We start from the raw sequence: 18,087 nt of genomic DNA on the forward strand, positions 1-18,087 counted from the left end.
TTGTGCTCGTTTTTCGCCTTTGTATAAGTGTACTCTCAGATTGCTCTTTACACTCCTATTCCCAAACCTTCGGCCATATCAGGCAGTAGTGCGATGGTGGCTCCTAGTGGTCATGTTAATAGTCGTGGAAATTGAAACTCTGATAATTATAATAGTGGTTGTGGCCGTGGTGTTCAGGGCCGAGGTGCCCCTCGTGGTGGTGGTAATAGTGGTTTTAGAGGAATTCGTGGGGGTTGCTTTTGTACTCATTGCCAATTTGTTGGATATACTGTTTATTATTACTATGACCATCATTCTAAGTTTAGGGTTTACATGCTTCTGTAAATACTGAGCCTTGGTAATTTCGTCTTGACCTCCATTCGGATAGAGTATGGTGAATTTGACTCGTGCAAAATATGACGAGTTGATTAGAGCATGGTAGCTTGGTGTTCTTTACTTTGGCACAACACAATGATCCTATGTGTCTCATGTTCACTATACCTACTCCTCGTCCTTGGGCTATTAATTCGGCTGCCACTCATCATATGACTGGTGGTCCATGTCTTCTTACCTCCCCCTCGTCCGTTCTGTCCACTTTAATCACCTTGGTAGATGGTTTTCAGTCCAAGGTGACCGGTATAGATTGTGTATCATTGAGTTCCCACGTGTCCTTACCTTCTATTTACCATGTTCCATGTTTCCCTTATAATCTATTATCTGTCAATTCTATTACCCGTGATCTTGACTTTGATATAATCTTTTCTTCCTCTTCGGGTGTTTTTCAAGACTAAAAGACTAAATGTTGAATAGGTGGTAGGTGTGAGGCTGGTGGATTGTACCTTTTAGACCCAAAGACTATTGCTGATATTGTTTTTATCGTTCAAAATATGGTTGTGGATGACTCTTATTGATTACATTGTCACCTTAGTCACCCCTCAGCTAACATGCTCCAACACTTTTCATTTATATCTAGTTCTGTTCTTCACTTTGATTGTGAAATGTGTCGGTTGGGCAAGCACCATCATATGTTTTTCCCCCATCATGTTTTGAGTCATGTGTTTCGGCCATTCAAGTTAGTCCACTTCGATGTCTGGGGTCCTTGTAGGGAGTGTTCATTTGGTTTCCGTTATTTTGTCATTTTTATTGATAATTGTTGCCGTATAACTTGGTTATATTTAATAAACACCGTACTGAAGTGTTTTATTCTTTCCGCCATTATTATAATAAAGTTCATACTCAGTATGATTATCCTATTAAGTGCTTGTGTACAAACAATGCTCTTGTATTTCTTATTCTTCTACCTTTATTCCATTTCTTGGGTTTCATGGTATTTTATATCAGAATTTTTGCACTCACACTCCGCAACAAAATGGGGTCGTTGAACGTGAGAACCATTATATTTTTAATGTTGCTCGTTATCTACTTCTCCACACCTATATGCCTAAGTCATTTTGGAGTTATGCTCTTGTTACAGCAAGTTATCTTATTAATCTTCTTTCGTCCTCCATGTTGGAGGAGTTGCTCCTTATGCTTGTCTTCATCCCGATCGTCTTTTGTATTCTATTTGTCTTTGTATTTTTGGGTGTGTCTATTTTGTCCATTCTTTTTTTCTTGGGCTAAACAAATTACCAGCTTGTGCCGCAAAATGTGTATTCGTTGGTTACTCCTGTACTCAAAAGGGATGTGTTTGTTATAGTCTTATGCGTCATCGAGAGTATATTTCTGCTGATGCGACTTTTTTGAGGATCGGACATATTTTGGAAATGTTTCTCCTCTACCATCATCAACATTGGACATTCTACCACCTTTTGCTCCTTATCAATTATTGGGTAGAAATACACCCCAAGTGTCAAAACTTGGCATGGAATGACAAAGGACGTGCGGACCCCTCAAGTGCCTTAACTTTGCCCAAAGGGACACTTAAGTGCCATAACTTACGAAAGGTACACTTAAGTGCCAAAATCGGAGCTAAAGGGATCACTTGAGTGCCAATTCGGCCAAAATCCGGCCAAATTGCATACGTGGCATTTTCCGGCGATTTTCGGCGACTTCTTTTACTTGATGTGGCAAATGTTTTTTTTTTTTTTAAAGGCGACGTGGACGACAAAACGACGTCGTCCATCCACATTGAGTGCGTTGAACTAAACGACATCGTTTAGGTCATTGTGCAATGACCTAAACGTCGTTCCTCCCCGTTCGCATTGACAGTCAATCGAAGGCCTTTCTCTCCGTCGCCGTTCACGTCCAGAGCTGGTCATCGGTCGCCGTCTTCAGTCGCCGCTGTTTGTTGCCGTCGCCACTCACCGCTCACCATCGTTGGTCGTCGTCTGCCACCGACCATCGTCGCTCATCTAGGTTCGATCCCTTCTCCCCCTCCCCTGTGATGAAATTAGGGCTTGATTATTTAATTAGGGCTCGATCGATTATTTAATTAGGGTTGGCTGACCTAACGCCGTTCCTCGCCGTCTGCGTTCACGGTAGATCACAGCCCTTCTCTCCGTCGCCGTTCACGCCTAGAGCTAGTCATCGGTCACCGTCGTCGCCGCCATTGTTGGTCGCCGTCGCCGCTCATCGCTCACCATCATCGGTTGCCGTCGTCAGTCGCCATTGTCAGTCGTCCAGGTTTGGCTCATTCTCCCCCTCCCCTATGATGAAATTAGGGCTCGATTATTTAATTAGGGTTCGCTCGATTATTTAATTAGGGCTCAATTATTTTATTACAGCTCCGATGGAATTTGTGTTAATACACTTCAACTAAAACTTGCTGACATTACACAAAGAAACCAGATTTCTCATTATTTTGGTGAATTTGTCTTTCAAGCTAATGTCGAGTATGTGATTGTTAGACAGTGATCTATGCATCTCCTTAAGAGCATCTTAGTAAAGCAGGTGACTAATGCCATTTTGAGAAAAAACTAAGTTCTTGAACCACCCCTTTGTGAGAGTATAGGGTTCGCCTTGAACCACCCCGTTTGTGACGCCGTATAAGGTATGTCTTTAAACCACCCCCGCTTTGTGATTGCTGTATAGGGTATGTTTATCAATTGAAAACCCTGCTGTGATTGTTGTATAGGGCATGTTTATCAATCCAAAATCTTGAATAAGAACATAATCCTGCTGTGATTTGATTAAGTTGATGTTATAGTATGATATGCTTTGATTTGCTTAAGTTAATGTACATTCTCTCACATCGCACGTTTAGTGCAGTAGACATGCTTGGGCTGTGATTGCTTTGTGGGGACCTCTGTTTTGTTTAATATTTTAAGGAAAAGGAAGGCAAATAATTAAAGTGCCAACCTCTTTTTGGCTTTTTTGGCTGTCATGTAGAAAAGCATATTTTCGGTGTGGGGACCTCTATTTACTAAAGTCCATGAGAGTGGAGGGACTCGCATGTGCAATTGTCTAGTGGTCCCAAAAACTAATGATTCTTTTTCTTGTTCTTAGTGCAGTAATGGCGCATGACAAGGATTATGTCGCTGTTATAGTTTGCTACAATGGGGAATTTGTGATTGGGGAGGATGAGTGGGAGTATGAGGGTGGAAATGAGGGCACCATCTTTGTGGATATAAAGAAAGCATCTTATATAGGATTTCTTAGGGATATAAACACTTATTTGCCTTGTAAAGTTCGGAAAGTTTCTGTATTGTATTCTGGGAAAGACTTGGCCGAAGGTTTGAGATGCTTAGAAGATGATAATGGTCTTAGGGATGTTCTATACCATTATCTTCATGGTGAAGAGGTAAAAATATTTGTTGAGTACAATAGTGAAAGTGAGGATGAAGATGATGATGGAGAGAGTGCCGAAGTAGGACAAGAAGGAGATGGTATTCAAGGTAGTACTGACGTTAGGGACGAAGGAGGGCAGGAAAGATATGATGAACATGAGAGAAGTGCGGATGCAGTTCACCAAAGTGATGATGACATAGGTGATGTCACAATCTCGGATTAGATTGGGAAGTAAATGAATCAACTGATGATGATGGAAGGTTGCCTGCTGAAAATTTTATAAGTGATGACGACGACGAGGAGCTTGTACAGTCAAGAATACAGCGAAGGGATTTTTTGACAGCTAAGTTTGCAGCTTTGCAAGTAGCCGAGGACGTTCCAAACAGACCCGAAGGCCATACAGATGCTGGTGCTGGCGAGAGGACTGACTATGAAGAAAGCGTCGAGAATGCTACTTCCCGGGATGAGCTTGAAGAAGATGAAGGACCTATGCATAGAAGGAAAAGGAAAAGTAAGTTTCCTTTTTATGATCCATCTGTTGCCTCTCCCACTTTGTCGGTAGGCATGAAATTTCATGATGCTAAACAATTTAGGGAAGCTATACTGAAGATCTCCATTGCTGCACAAAGGAACATTGACTTCATTAGAAACACTAAGACCTTTGTAAGAGCTAGGTGTTCGCAGCAAAATTGTCCATGGAAGATCTATGGCGCATTTGTTAGGAAAACCTGGATCTTTCCGATTAGAGCCTACGAAGAGGAACATACTTGTTCCATTAATTTTGAGAATAAAAGAGTAACAAGTGCATGGTTATCGAAGCACTTCTTTGAATTGATTAAGCTGATGCCTCGGATGAATAGTACTCGGTTCGGGATCTTTGGTGAAGGAGCGAGTAGGCATCAATATATCTAGGAATCAATGTAAAAGATCGAAGCAAAAGGTGATGAAGATACTCATTGGTCGATCTGACAGTGAATATGGACAGTTGTGGGACTATGCTTGGGAGTGTAGGCTGCAAAATCCACGGAAGTAGAGTGTATCTCGAGGTCGTGGAGAGACCACTTCTACGATGTTGGGACGAAGTTTGATAAACTCTATGTTTGTTTCGATGCATGCAAACGAGGTTTTTATCTGGTTGTAGACGGATTATAGGATTGGATGGGTGTTTTTGAAGGGCTTATGCAAGGGAGAATTACTGGCTGCAATTGGAAGAGATGCAAACAACCAAATGTTTCCCCGGCTTGGGCATTGTGAAGGTAGAGAACAAGGACAATTGGTCCTGGTTCCTAAAAAATTTGATGACTGATTTGGAGATAACAAATGGGGCAGGGTGGGCGTTCATGAGCGACCAACAAAAGGTAATGTTTGCTTTTTATAAACTTTTAAGGTAATGTTTGCTTTTTGATATCAACATGTCATTTGTTTACTTTTTTTTATATTTTCAATTATTGCGGGGACTTGTTCCCACAATAGCTTTTTGTTGCCTTATGCTGAACATCGAATGTGTGCGCGACACATATACGCAAATTGGGCAAAGATCTATAAAGGGGACAAGTTGCGGTCGCAATTTTGGCAGCTAGCAAAGAGCACGAATATGGCTGACTTTAGGGTGGCCAAAGAAAATATGCTTCAATTAACAAAGGATGGTTATGATGCACTTTGTTCCAAACAGACCCGAAGCATTGGTGTAGGGCGTTCTTCAGCGAGGAATTCAAGTGTGATAACATTGATAACAACATCTCGCGAAGCATTCAATGGGAGGATAATACATGCTAGATGTAAACCAATTATCTCGATGCTTGAAGACATACACGTTTTGGTCATGACTCGCTGCACGTACAAAGAGATGACACGCAAAGTGGACTAAGCAATATGGTCCTAGGATTGCTAAGAAATTGGATGACAACTTAGCGCAAGTAGGTATTGTCATCCCATTTGGAATGGGGATGAAGGATATGAGATAATGAAGGGTTCCGATAAGTATGTTGTCCATTTAGGTACGATGAAGTGTTCATGTAGAGCATGGCAACTCAGTGGAATTCCTTGTGCACATGCCATATGTGCAATTCAATTGAAGGGCCACAACACGAAGACTACCTTGATGATTGGTACAAGAAACAAATATCTTGCTTCGTATCAATTTATGTTGCGGCCAATTAGAAGTAGCAAGTTCTGGGAGCCAACGGCGAAGCACCTCAACCTTTGCCACTAAAGAAGAGAATGGGAAGACCAAAGAAAAAAAGGAAAATGACGGAGGGAGAGGACTCATGTCACCATAGGATGAATAGGACGGGTGTACCGGTAAAGTGCTCTTTTACGCCACATAGCAGGGCATAATATTAAGGGTTGTCAATTAAAGAAGCAGCAGGAACAATTGAGGCCAACCGAAGGGCCTAGTGAAGGGACAGTTGGAGAAGGAGAAACGAGAAGGCGAAGTGACTCATTTGTTCTTCCAATCGACGACAATAAACCCGATTAGTCATGACAATTGTGTTTATGTTGGTTTTATGGTTTGTTATGAATATGTACATAGATATAAGTGACATATATGTAATGTTTTTGTCTTTGTCAGGTCACGGTGACACGTGAAGAATTGGCCGAAGCCCCTATTATACCTGAAAATGAATGGCATGTTCAAAGAACCGAAGGTGAAAGACAGCCAAAAGCGGATTGGCTAAAACAACTAGAGGGCCGATTAAGTCAGTTGTTCTTCAGCGAAAACGGAGAAAAATACCCGGTCGGTTAAATGATTTGAGTTTACTTTTCATTTACGTTCTAATATTTATGATGTCCTTTGCCTTTTCTCGGGTTCGAAGAAAACAAGCTAGAGCTCGGCCGCTAATAGGGCCCAGGCGAAGGGCCACCACAAGATCCATCACCAAGATCATCACAAAGGCCGCTAGAAGGGTCATCACAAGGGCCACCACCAAAGCCTACCGAAGGTGTAACTAGAAAAACAACCAGAAGAAAGCCAAAGCCAAATCAAGAGCCACACAGTAAGAAGGCCATCTACAAGACGCCTAGCTGAAGAATTGGCCGAAGAAGCCCCCTTCTGTAGGCGAACAGCCACAAGAGCCGAAAAAAAATCACATGCGAGAAGAAGAGGCAACCAATCACAAGTACCTCAAAGTGATGCTCCCCTTCGAACAAGAGGGCTCTTGGGAAGAGGCTTAAACAATATGGTTATGGCCTTTATATAGATGACCGTTAAGGAACTGTTATTCTTAATGTAAGTTTTATAGGCTGCATTTAATTTAATTTATAGTGCAAACTTTTGTTGATAATTGAGTTTTCTTTTGAAGCATGGGAGAAGTTCGAGGAGATTCTTATCTCTCAGGCCGAACTCAGAATCAACGGCTGCACCAACAAAGAAGAAGACATTGCTTGCGCCAACAAGAAAGAAGAGTAAGAAGAACCCGTTGCGGGTCCATCCGAATCGGTTCGGCCTACAACGGTTGCAGCTCCTTCGAATCAGTTCGGCCTAGGACAATTGCAGCTCCATCGGACTCAACGCATCCCAAGACAGCTGAAGAAGAAGTCTCACGTCCAGTTAGAAAAAGTGCAAGGATTATGAATCAAGTGCGAAGTCCATCAAAACGAGCATGAACAGGAGGCATTGTGCATATTGATGATTGATGAAATGGGATGTGATATGGTTTGTGGGGGCTGATGAGTCGATTGTAAACATCTTAGGGATGTTTTTTTTTTTTTTTTTTATAATACTTTGTCATTGAGTTAGTTGAGTTTGTGAGTACTCATTTGTCATTGACTTTGTGAGACAGATGTTCAAAATCAATGGAACAACCGTTGTTGCTTATCATTTTGGCATGCTGTTTCTTTTTTCTTTTTCTTTTTTTGTTTTTCTTTTACTTATTGCTACTTCTGGTGGTGGATATATGACGGTGGCCCAGGTGCTCGTGTGGTGGTGGTGGTTCTTTGGTGAAAAGCTTTGTGGTAGTGGGTTGGGTTGGAGGTTTTTGCTGCACCTGGTGCAAGATGTATGTGCAATATGCACAGCTTGCACCAGGTAGTGCTGATGCAAGCTAGTGTAAGAACAACTTATGCAGCAACATACCATTAGCATAGTGGTGGCTGGTGGTGGCTCAAGTGGATGCTTGGGATGCCTGGTGGTGATGATGGCTGGAGATGGTGGCCAGTGGTGGGCGGTGGTGGTGGCTGGTAGTAGCCGATGTGTACAAAAAAAAATGCCACTTAACTGTCACATTCTAAAAAACCTAGCACTTAAGTGTTCACTTTTAATAACAAGTGGCACTTAAGTGATCCTTTTAATAATAACTTGACACTTAAATGACTCTTTGTCTATCACGGCGGCACTTAAGTGATCACTAGATACAACTTATAGTACTCGAATAATCACTCGTGTTTATTCTATGTATATAATTAGTTTGCAGCAAAATAGAGAAGCTTGGTTTACACATTCTGCTGGTTTACATTCAATTCAAGTAAAATAGTCACCACAACACATCAACATAATATACATTCCATCATCATTGATTTATATTTGAGAATAAGCAAAAACTCTCGAAATCATTCATTCATTCATTCAAAACAAGTACATTTCCCCACACATTTACAACTATGGCGGAGTTGGAGAAACTTGTTCATCTTCCGAGTCCATTACATTTCATCATAAAGTAGGATAGCCAAAGAAACAATAACACAATAAACGCTTGGTAACACTTCCGTTCAATTTTCATTTTGCAACTTCGTTCTTCAAATGGTTAACGAAGATGCTTGAGCTTGAGCTTGCATTGAGTCAACATCGTCCAAGTCGTCCACAAGCGTAGATGGAGGTTGATGACATCCATCAAGTAGGTCCAATATCACCTCGTGGCTCGGTGAGAGAATTTCGCATCGACCCATTTGAAGTATTTGCACTTGAGCCTTCTCGCCATCGGGCACATCCATAGAATCTTCTCCGGGATTCGTTCGAGTCCACGATGTTCTTCTTGGACTTGGAAACCCACGAAACATAAATGCTCGCCTTCTCCTTCGCTTCGACGAGAGAAATTTGAGCCGCTGCTGAAAGTCTTGCTCTCCATTTCCAATATTCGGTGGTAGAATTTGGGGCAAATCAGAATTAGGATGCGGGATTAGGGCTCAGTAGCTTCAATAGCATTTTACCCGATTTAGGGTTTTAGATTTAAGGGCAAATGGGGAAGACGGCGGCGTTTTCGGCTGATTTAAGGGGTCTATTTTGGGCGAACACCCGAACGACGTCGTTTGGGGTTAATTTGAGCTGACTCGGCTCTCCGGCGAGACACATCGGCGAGAGATATTAATATTTTAATGCCACGTATGATTTCCGGCCAGCCTTCGCCGGAGATGGCACTCAGTGTCCCACTTTTCTTAAAATGTGGCACTTAAGTGTACCTTTCGTAAGTTATGGCACTTAAGTGTCCTTTGGGCAAAGTTATGGCACTTGAAGCGTTCTTTTGCCAATGACAAAGTGTCAAAACTTTGAAAATGTACACTTAAGTGCTAAAATCAAAGTAAAATTGATCACTTAAGTGCCACTTCGTAAACTCCGGCCAAATTCTTTGACGTGGCAATTTTCCAGCGATGTGAGTGCAAAATGGTGTCGTTTTGCATGCTAACGTGGCGAAAAAATGACGTTGTTTTATCTTTGATGTGTAAATAATTAATATAAAATTAATTAAATTAAATTTAAAACTAAAATTTTTAAAAATATTCTTAAAAAAACTTAAAATTAAAAAAAGGGGGAGGGGGAGGGGGCGAAGGGAGGTGATTGAGGGGGAGCCCTCGCCACGCCACCTTCCCGCCGTCGCCGGGAAGGGTCGGCGATGGAGGGGGGTTGGTCGGGGTTGTCGGCAGCCCTCACCGGATTTGGGCGAGGGCTTGCGGGCCCTCGCCACCTCCCGCCGTCCTTTGGAAGGGCCGACAACCTTAGCCGATGCTCCCCCCACCGTCGTCGGCCCTTCTCAGACGGCGGGGGAGGTGATCGGGCCCACGAGCCCTCGCCTAGATCAGGCGAGGGCTCACGGCCCTCGCCGCCGGTCGGCCGAGGGGCGGTGACCCGGGACCCTCCCCCTTCGTCATTGACCATTCCCAGCGGTGACGGGGCGGTGACGAGCTTAGCCCTTAGCCGCCTCCGTTCACACCCCCCTTTAAATAAATTTTAAGTTTTTAATTTTTAATTTTTTAAGAATATTTTAAATAAATTTAGTTTAAATTTTAATTTAATTAATTTTTATATTAATTATTTACACATCAGAGATAAAACGACGTCATTTTTGCATTTTATTGCCACGTTAACGTGCAAAACGATACAATTTTGTATTTATCTTGCCGGAAAATTGCCACGTCAATAATTTAGCCGGATCTTGGCCGGAGAGTAGCATTTAGGTGATCCATTTTACTTGATTTTGCACTTAAGTATACATTTTCAAAGTTTTGGCACTCTAGGTATCCATACCTCTCAATTATTGCCATTGACTCCGACCATACCTCTCGCTGCCTCTTAGTTGGAGCCTCTTGTTCCTTCTATTGAAACACTGCCCATTCTAATATCAACTAAATCGACTCATCTTCAGATTTATACACATGGTCCTTGCCTTGTTTAGGTTGTGCCTCTTCGCTAGTGGATGTCCCCCCATCTCCTCCAGCCTCGACTTTTGATCCTCTTCCATAAGCTCTTGTTGATTCTCCTATTGCTCACCATGCTCGGTCCTGATATCCTCTTTCTTATTTTGTGTCTTGCCATAACTTAGCCCTTTAGATGTTTACCTTTGTGTCCTCCCTTGCATCCGTCTTTGTGCCTACAAAAAGCTTTTTATGGATTTAAGCCATCTCCTTGTGCTTCGTTTGGCTACTTTAGTGATGCAGTTATTACTTTTGGCATGCATCAACACAGTGTGAATCACTCCGTGTTTAGTATGTCTTCTTCTATGAGGTTTGTTATTCTCGTTGTCTATGTTAATGATATTATTGTTACTAGAAGTGATGTTGAAGGTATGCAATGGTTCAAGCAATTTCTATAGAAGGAGTTTAACACTAAAGACTGGGTCATCTTCGATATTTTCTTGGCATAGAAGTAGTTAGTATCGCTCTCTCTTAGCAAAAGTATACTCTTGACATTCTTAGGTAGATAGACTCGAATGAGGCTAGGCCTGGTGACACATAAATGGACCCTGGGGTAAGTCTTAATAATGAACATGGAGAGCTTTTTCATGATCCAGAGAAGTATCGTCGCTTAGTAGGCAAATAAAATTATCTCACTATTACTTGTCCAAATATTTCCTTTGTTGTTAGTGCAGTGATGTCAATTCATGAGCTCTCCCCATACTACTCACTCGCAAGCCATCCTAGAGATTATTTGCTATTTGAAGGGAGCTCCAGGTCAAGAGCTTGTGGTTCCATAATCAAGGTCATCTTCATATAGTTGGTTATTATGATCCTGAGTCTTTGGAGGTGACAGGATATTTGGATGCAGTTGGGTCGGTTGCCTTGTGGATCACTTATCAACTTCGGGATATTGTATCTTCCTTGGTAGTAATCTTATGGAAAAATAAGAAAAAAATGTTGTTTCTTGATCTAGTGTAGAGGCCGGTGAATTTCAATGTGTTTGTATGTTGTTGGCTAAGAGCGAACGAAACATATTGAGGTAGATTATCATTTCGTTTGGGGAAAATGTGAATTGTGGTGATATGTGGGTTGGTGGACACGCATTCCAAGAAGAAGCTAGCAGACATTTTCACAACAACAAACATATTGTTCCTTGTAGTTGCACAAGATTTAACCTAAGTCTATAAATACTTCTTTTGATCTCAATAATAATATATACCGACAACAAGCATATTACTCCCACGGCTATATCCAATTTGATCGAATGTCTCCGCAAAGATGTTCACATGGCTATTTGAGGCTATTGGAGATGTGAAAAGTTAGGTACCGACGAACGTCATCGGAAAAAAACAGACGCAGGGAAGGTGTCGCCCGTGGAGACGACCAGGCATTGGGCGATGCAAGTGCACGTTTTGCGTGCATCTTGCGACGCGTACGAAGTTGCACCTGGGGAGTGGTGCCGTTCGCCTAATGAGTTGGGATTCGTCATATCAGACGACAAAATTAAAATTACTCGAAAATGGGTCGACTAGACAAACCAGCATTCAAGTCAAGATTCAGCTGCTTTAAGATGAATAATTATGCGTCCAAGGGACATAAAGCGTGGTGGTCGGCCCCATGCATTCTGCTTCTGCGGCTTTCATCGGTAGATGATGCTGCGAGTTGTTCCGCAGCTGTGAGCGTCTGGTCTGACCGGTGGTTGCAGCGTGATCTTTCACGAGAGGGAAGACGAGCCTCCGTGGCCCCCAAAGTTGCCGCAAACCCCAACTACTTCAACCTCGGCTCTGCAATCTTTCCGGTCTTAGAATGGAAAGTGCCCAACAAAAAAATAATACCCTTCTAGTAAAGTGCATGCATAAACCATTGGCCGTTTCTACAATGACCTAGGACTTTTGCTTCTGCTCTCTACATGCTCGCACGTCTGGTCAAGATGTGCTTGTATGCTTCCTAGGCCAATTGCTGGCCACGTCCGTAGGCGAAGCTAGTCCTACGCATGAGGACGCGATGACCTGGAAGTGTTTGCGGAGATGAATTGATAGATGAAAATGAAGCTCGATTAAGTAGGTAAAATAAATGGACTGCATACTCAGTAGCAACTTATCGCATCACCCTGTAGTTCAACTTCATATTTTTAGTATTATGTAATCGGTGCGTATCAGCTTAGAACTGAAAAACAAAAGAACGAATGAGTCCTTTCCCACGAAATATTGGAGAGAGAACGATGACATGGAGTTGTTTCTCACCAAGTAATTTATGAGACAAGAAAGTATTTATTGGTACACTGCTCGCTTTTGGCGACCATTTTCAGGCTAGCCAGAGGACTAGGAGCTGACTATTATGACGATTTTTGCTAGCTGGAAGGGGCTTGGCTTACCCTATCACTTCCTTGCTTGCTCTCATATTCATCGGTTACTGATGGGAGAGTCTCTTTCAAGCAGAATTGTCTTCTTCAATCAAAAAGAAAAAGCGCAGCAAGCGTATCATTTATTGGGCTTTTTCAGCTCCCCTTAAGTGGCCACAACTTGTGGACTAATTCGTTGACGCCAAAGTCTTTGAGTAAGCTTCTGTGTGCTTTTCTTAGCCTCCTCTTGCTCTTGACTTTGTAGTTCCTTGAGTTGTTTTACTTCGTCTGATTCAGTTTAAGATTCGTGTACTCCTTGCCTTTGATGAGTGTGTAGAGAAGCTTCAGCTCCTTACACAGACGATGATTTTGCCCTTCTAAACTATTTGGCTCTTCATTTTTGGTGTACAACTTCAACAATCCCACTTCTTTTCCTGGTCTGGAGGTTAGTAGGTGCTACTGCATAGTCAATTAATCGGAGTACCTTGCTCTCTTTAATTTAGTTTCTATAGCAAGGATGCCTAACGTTCAATGCCCTAACGTTCAATTTCACTCTCTCTTAATGACAACAAAATCCCATGAAATACGCGGCTAACCTCATGGATTAGGTGCTAGCAAAACTTGGGTTCTTGAGACTTGGATGGTTGGCACACGCATCCTATTGTTTATACTTAATGTTGGTGGGAATAAAATCTGTGCTGAACGCATTCACGGGGCAAGTTCTTTCTTTAGCCACTAAGCCAAATCTGTCAGCTTAGTTTATTTATATTCGCTGCACTCTGCAAACTTCACAAGCAATCAGTGCAGAGCATTAATCTTTTTGTGGTTGATTCTGGTCAAAGTAACGAGTTAGCAGATTCATCAATCTATCGCCACCTCATTGGGCCTTCTCTCTCAAACAGAAAGTCTGTAGTTAAGTGTGGTAAAGGGCAGTGAGTCTTGTTGCTCATTTGAGAGATTATAGCAAGCATTTTCAGCATTAACTATTTCATATAGGAAGTCAGAGGTTGCAACCAGGACTGGCATTAGTAGTTTACTTTGTTTTCTGAGTCTATGTGCAGGGAGTTTTACTCATTTCAATTCTAATCTTCGATTCCTTTTTCTCCCTAGAGCATCATGGATAATGTTATGGAGCAGAAACTTTCGGAAACAAGCAATCTGAAGTGGAGAATTTGGAATGAGACCAGGCTTGTGTGGAAAATCATTCTTCCGTCTATCTTGGCTAGAGTATCCATGGAATTCCAGTGGTGACTCAGATATACATTGGACACATTGTGAACTAGATCTTGCTGTATGGATTGATACAGAGTGTTCTCTTGTTGTTTGTGAATGGAGTTCATGGTAAGCTCATCTCACTTTATTCGTGTGCTAGTTTAGCATTTGGCCATGAATGAAGCCTGAACAGAATTAGTCATCAGGAAATGGCACCCCCATCACTTTAAGGAAGAAAAATCTGAATACACACTCAGCTTTGCATAAGTATTTTGTAACCAGTTTATCACTGGGAAGTGAGGCCAATAAACAGTATCATTTACTATTTAGATGTCTGGTTTCTTAGCGTGACAATGCTCAACAAGCATTGATAGAACATTCCTGTCTTAGACTTCAGCTGAAATTGCCTTCCCACGGCTGGATATGGCTCAAAAGCTTCTGTTATATCGAGGACAAATCAGTTAGCTGTGCTAGTATACAGGGTTTAAAATTGCACAGTGGTTAGGTGTGCGTGCTAGTGAGTTCTCATGCCTGAAATTTCATGTCCAAATCATTAATGAGATGAGATGCTGCAAACATTTTATCCAAGTTTAGATTCCTCTATCTATATAATACACTTCGACATTGATCCAAGGACCAAGTCAAAGGATAGGCTTTTTCCCCTTCCAAAGTATTTCAGACGGTTTTGCCAAATGAACTGAATCATCTTACTTGTCTTATCGGTTTTGTCTTGAACTCATTCTAGCACAGACTTACTTACAAATCCGTTTTTGCTGTTTCGAAGCTGGGAATGTCAAGTGCCACTGAAACATTATGTGAGGCAAGCATTTTGGAGCTGGCCAATACCACATGATGGTATTTATTTGCAAAGATCGTGGATCATCGATTTTGTGACAGCAACAATATTCCTTCCTTTGTTTATATTTGTAACTCCGCTCTTCCAGTTGCTTGGTGAGGACGAAGATGTGGCAGTTGCAGCCGGAGAAGATCTCTCTTTGGTTCATCCCTTACATCTACTCCACTGTTTTCTCGCTGACCATCAAATGTATTTACAAGCACAAATGAAAAACTTGATAATTGGATGGCTGTGTTGTGGCTCTTTTGTCCTTCATTTGTTACTTTCCTGGATCATGGTTAGCGTACTCTCGAGTTGGGGTTCCTGGTGCCATGATTGCATTGAACATATCTATTTGGTCTATAGTAATTGGAGGATTCATCTACGTTTTTTTTTTTCGGAGGGTGGTGTCCTCAGACATGGACAGGATTCACCAAAGCTGCCTTTGTTGACCTCATTCCCGTTATAAAGCTGTCAATTTCTTCTGGCGTGATGCTCTGGTAATTCTAAATCTTCTAAACTTGCTTATGTTAAGTAAATTGGAGATAAATGGAAATTGAGGACATCAACAAATAAAGATCCAAAGAAAGCCAGATATAGCACAATATGCAGCTAAATCCATGGTGTCCTTTGGAATGCCGATTGATCCAGAGCTCCAAACTCTTTTGGCATTCTACTTTCTGAGTCATTTCTGGAAATAAGACTCTCTATGGGTTGCTCAATCTGCTTGAACATTCTCATGCATCCATTTCAAAATATAGTTTAAAATGCAAGACATGCTCATTTGTATGTTTCTTCTTTGATAGCTTGGAGCTGTGGTACAGTGCCATCCTCGTCTTATTAGCAGGATATATGCAAAAATGCCACCGTGGCAATATGCATTCTCGCTCTGGTAAGGAACTCCTCAGGTTTTGTGACCTCATTTTCCCAGGCCGCGCGTGACATTAATTATTTTTTATCCTGCAGCGTCAGCATCAATAGCAGGAGTTCATGATAAGCCTCAGCTTTCTTACAGGGAGCATGGTATGATTCTCTGACCTCAATGGATGTATTTTTTAAATGCTTGCAATCTCTCTCTCTCTCTCTCCCTCACTCTCAGACACTAGTAATGTTTATCGATCATGATTATAGTAGGTTTATCAATTCTTCTCATCTTTGCTGTGCGTACAGCGTGCGTGTATCAATGAACTAGGGAGAGGAAATGCCAAAGCAGCAATTTTCTCTTTCAAGGTCATCGTCTCCAATTCTTTAGCTATTGGAATATTGTTCTGGGCACTCTTTTTAGCTTTCGGAGACAAGATTTCACGGCTTTTACAAGTAATGAAAGAAGTTGCAGAAGCTGTGTCCGGTCTCTCCATTTTTCCTTGCGTTCTCCCTTCTTGCTCAACAGCATACAGCCAGTACTGATAGGTAGCTGCTAATTGTCTTGCTCATATACTAGTGCATATTGTACAGTCGGTTAGACATTGCATCGACCATTTTGGGATATCTCTGACTGTCTTTTATATATTAAAGAACACGCATATTATTCCATCGCTAGGTGCCAACCTACAGAATTTTTGGTTTCAGGTGTTGCCATCGGTGCTGGTTTTACAGGGTGTGGTTGCGATTGTAAACGTCTGCTGCTATTATATAATTGGCATACCCATCGGAGTACTACTTGGATATGTGGCTGATCTGGGAATTAAGGTGACTTTGAACATGGCCAATTTTACAGATGCATATTCAAAAGTTCCAACGTATAGTTCTTTCTAGAAAATCCTGTGACCAAAAATATGGTCAAAGTGCTCTTTAATGGACCTATCGATTTCTAATGTATGCCCGCAACCAGTATGTGGTTGAGGCAAATTAAAACCTAGTAGATTGGTTCTGATCAAATCTTTGTAGAGATGAACTTTGACATATACGTGGTGATGATGATCGATATGAACATTCATCTACTTATTTCTTTCTTTCTCTTTGGATAGGGCCTGTGGGTTGGATTGCTGTGTGGAATACTAGCGCAGACATTAGTGCTTTCTTTCCTCACTTGGCGAACAAATTGGGAAGAACAGGTACTGCTAGAAAGAGCGTAAACATCTGAAGTGCTCAAATTTTCATGAAAACATCTATGATCAGTGGCTGATTTGTATTTCATGCAAATGATTATAGCTGAAATACTCAATATCATTTCATTTAAATCTCCAATTTCTAAAGGCTGAAGAGCATGTCCGTTTCCATTATGTAGGTCAATCGGGCATCTAAACATCTTGATCAGTGGCTTTTGGAACCAGAGGAACCTACTGAGAGTACTGGTCTTGCTTGAAATCTCCGTGACATGATGCAGAGGGGCAGACGACTACTTTAGAAGCATCTTCTTTCCTTTTCCTTTTCCTTTTCCTTTATTCCGATTTTGGGTAGATTCACTGTTGAAAGACAAAAATTAAACTGAATCCTCAGTTAGGCCGATTTGGCCCCATGTCATCTATTTATAATTAAGCCAAAGGCCAAAAGTACAATATCATCCTCATTGCCCCCATATATAAAATAATAAAGTAAATGGATAAATATATCCCTATCGACAAAAATACTCTCAACACTCTCCCTCAAATTGGAGCATAAATATCACACATGCCCAACTTGACTAAAATAGGATGAAAGCGATTTAACCCTTTGTCCTTTTTGTGTTGATAACTAGATTGAACAAAGGGCATAGAAATTAAACCACTCTCTAACTTCTCCTTGATAAAGTGCTGTCAATCTCCACATATTTCATATGATCATGCCGCATTGGATTGTGAGCAAATACTAATAGCAGCCTTATTATCACAATATAGAATCATAGGAACATGAACACATACACAGATCTTTAGAAGTAATCCTTTAAGCCATATCAACTCACAAGCTCCTTGTGCTTTCGCACAAAACCCCATGCTTCAGTACCAGATCGAGCAATTACATTATGCTTTTTACTGCATCAAGTCTCTAGATTCCCACCTAAGAAAGTACAATACCCGGAAATAGACTTTCGATCAAAGAGATCTAGCCTAATCAACATCTGTATATGCTTCAACTTTCAATCCATCATGAAGAGACAAAAGAACCACTTTCCCAAGAAGCGGGCTTCAAATGCGAAGGATCGAGAATGGCATCCATATCGGTAGAGTATGGATTACGCATAAGTTGACTCACTAAGCTCATGACAAAAGCAATATCCAAGTCGGGTATGAGATTAATAAATCAACTTGCCCACTAACAGTCAATCCACCGGATCACCATCCCTTTCTCGAAGACAAGTATTGACCTCAACGGGTATATCCAGAAGGACAACATCCGAATAACCCAACTTCTGTCAAAAGATCAAGGACATACTTCCTTTGGGATAGAAAGATACCTTTTGAAAGATTTG

The 18,087-nt window shown here is 41.6% G+C and overlaps 2 long non-coding RNA genes across 2 annotated transcripts; both read left to right on the forward strand.

The window, feature by feature from the left end:
* The first annotated feature begins 12,795 nt into the window (after positions 1-12,795).
* On the forward strand, positions 12,796-13,882 carry LOC120290203. Its single transcript, XR_005548050.1, has 3 exons — positions 12,796-12,867; positions 12,990-13,097; positions 13,763-13,882. It is a non-coding gene; the product is annotated as an uncharacterized LOC120290203 (long non-coding RNA).
* A 2,197-nt stretch (positions 13,883-16,079) lies between these two features.
* LOC120290026 lies at positions 16,080-17,008 on the forward strand. The gene is made up of 4 exons (XR_005547902.1): positions 16,080-16,109; positions 16,269-16,388; positions 16,667-16,753; positions 16,927-17,008. It is a non-coding gene; the product is annotated as an uncharacterized LOC120290026 (long non-coding RNA).
* Positions 17,009-18,087: the final 1,079 nt, after the last annotated feature.

The sequence above is a fragment of the Eucalyptus grandis genome, chromosome 2, assembly GCF_016545825.1.
Source record: "Eucalyptus grandis isolate ANBG69807.140 chromosome 2, ASM1654582v1, whole genome shotgun sequence".
Taxonomy (NCBI): Eukaryota; Viridiplantae; Streptophyta; class Magnoliopsida; order Myrtales; family Myrtaceae; genus Eucalyptus; species Eucalyptus grandis.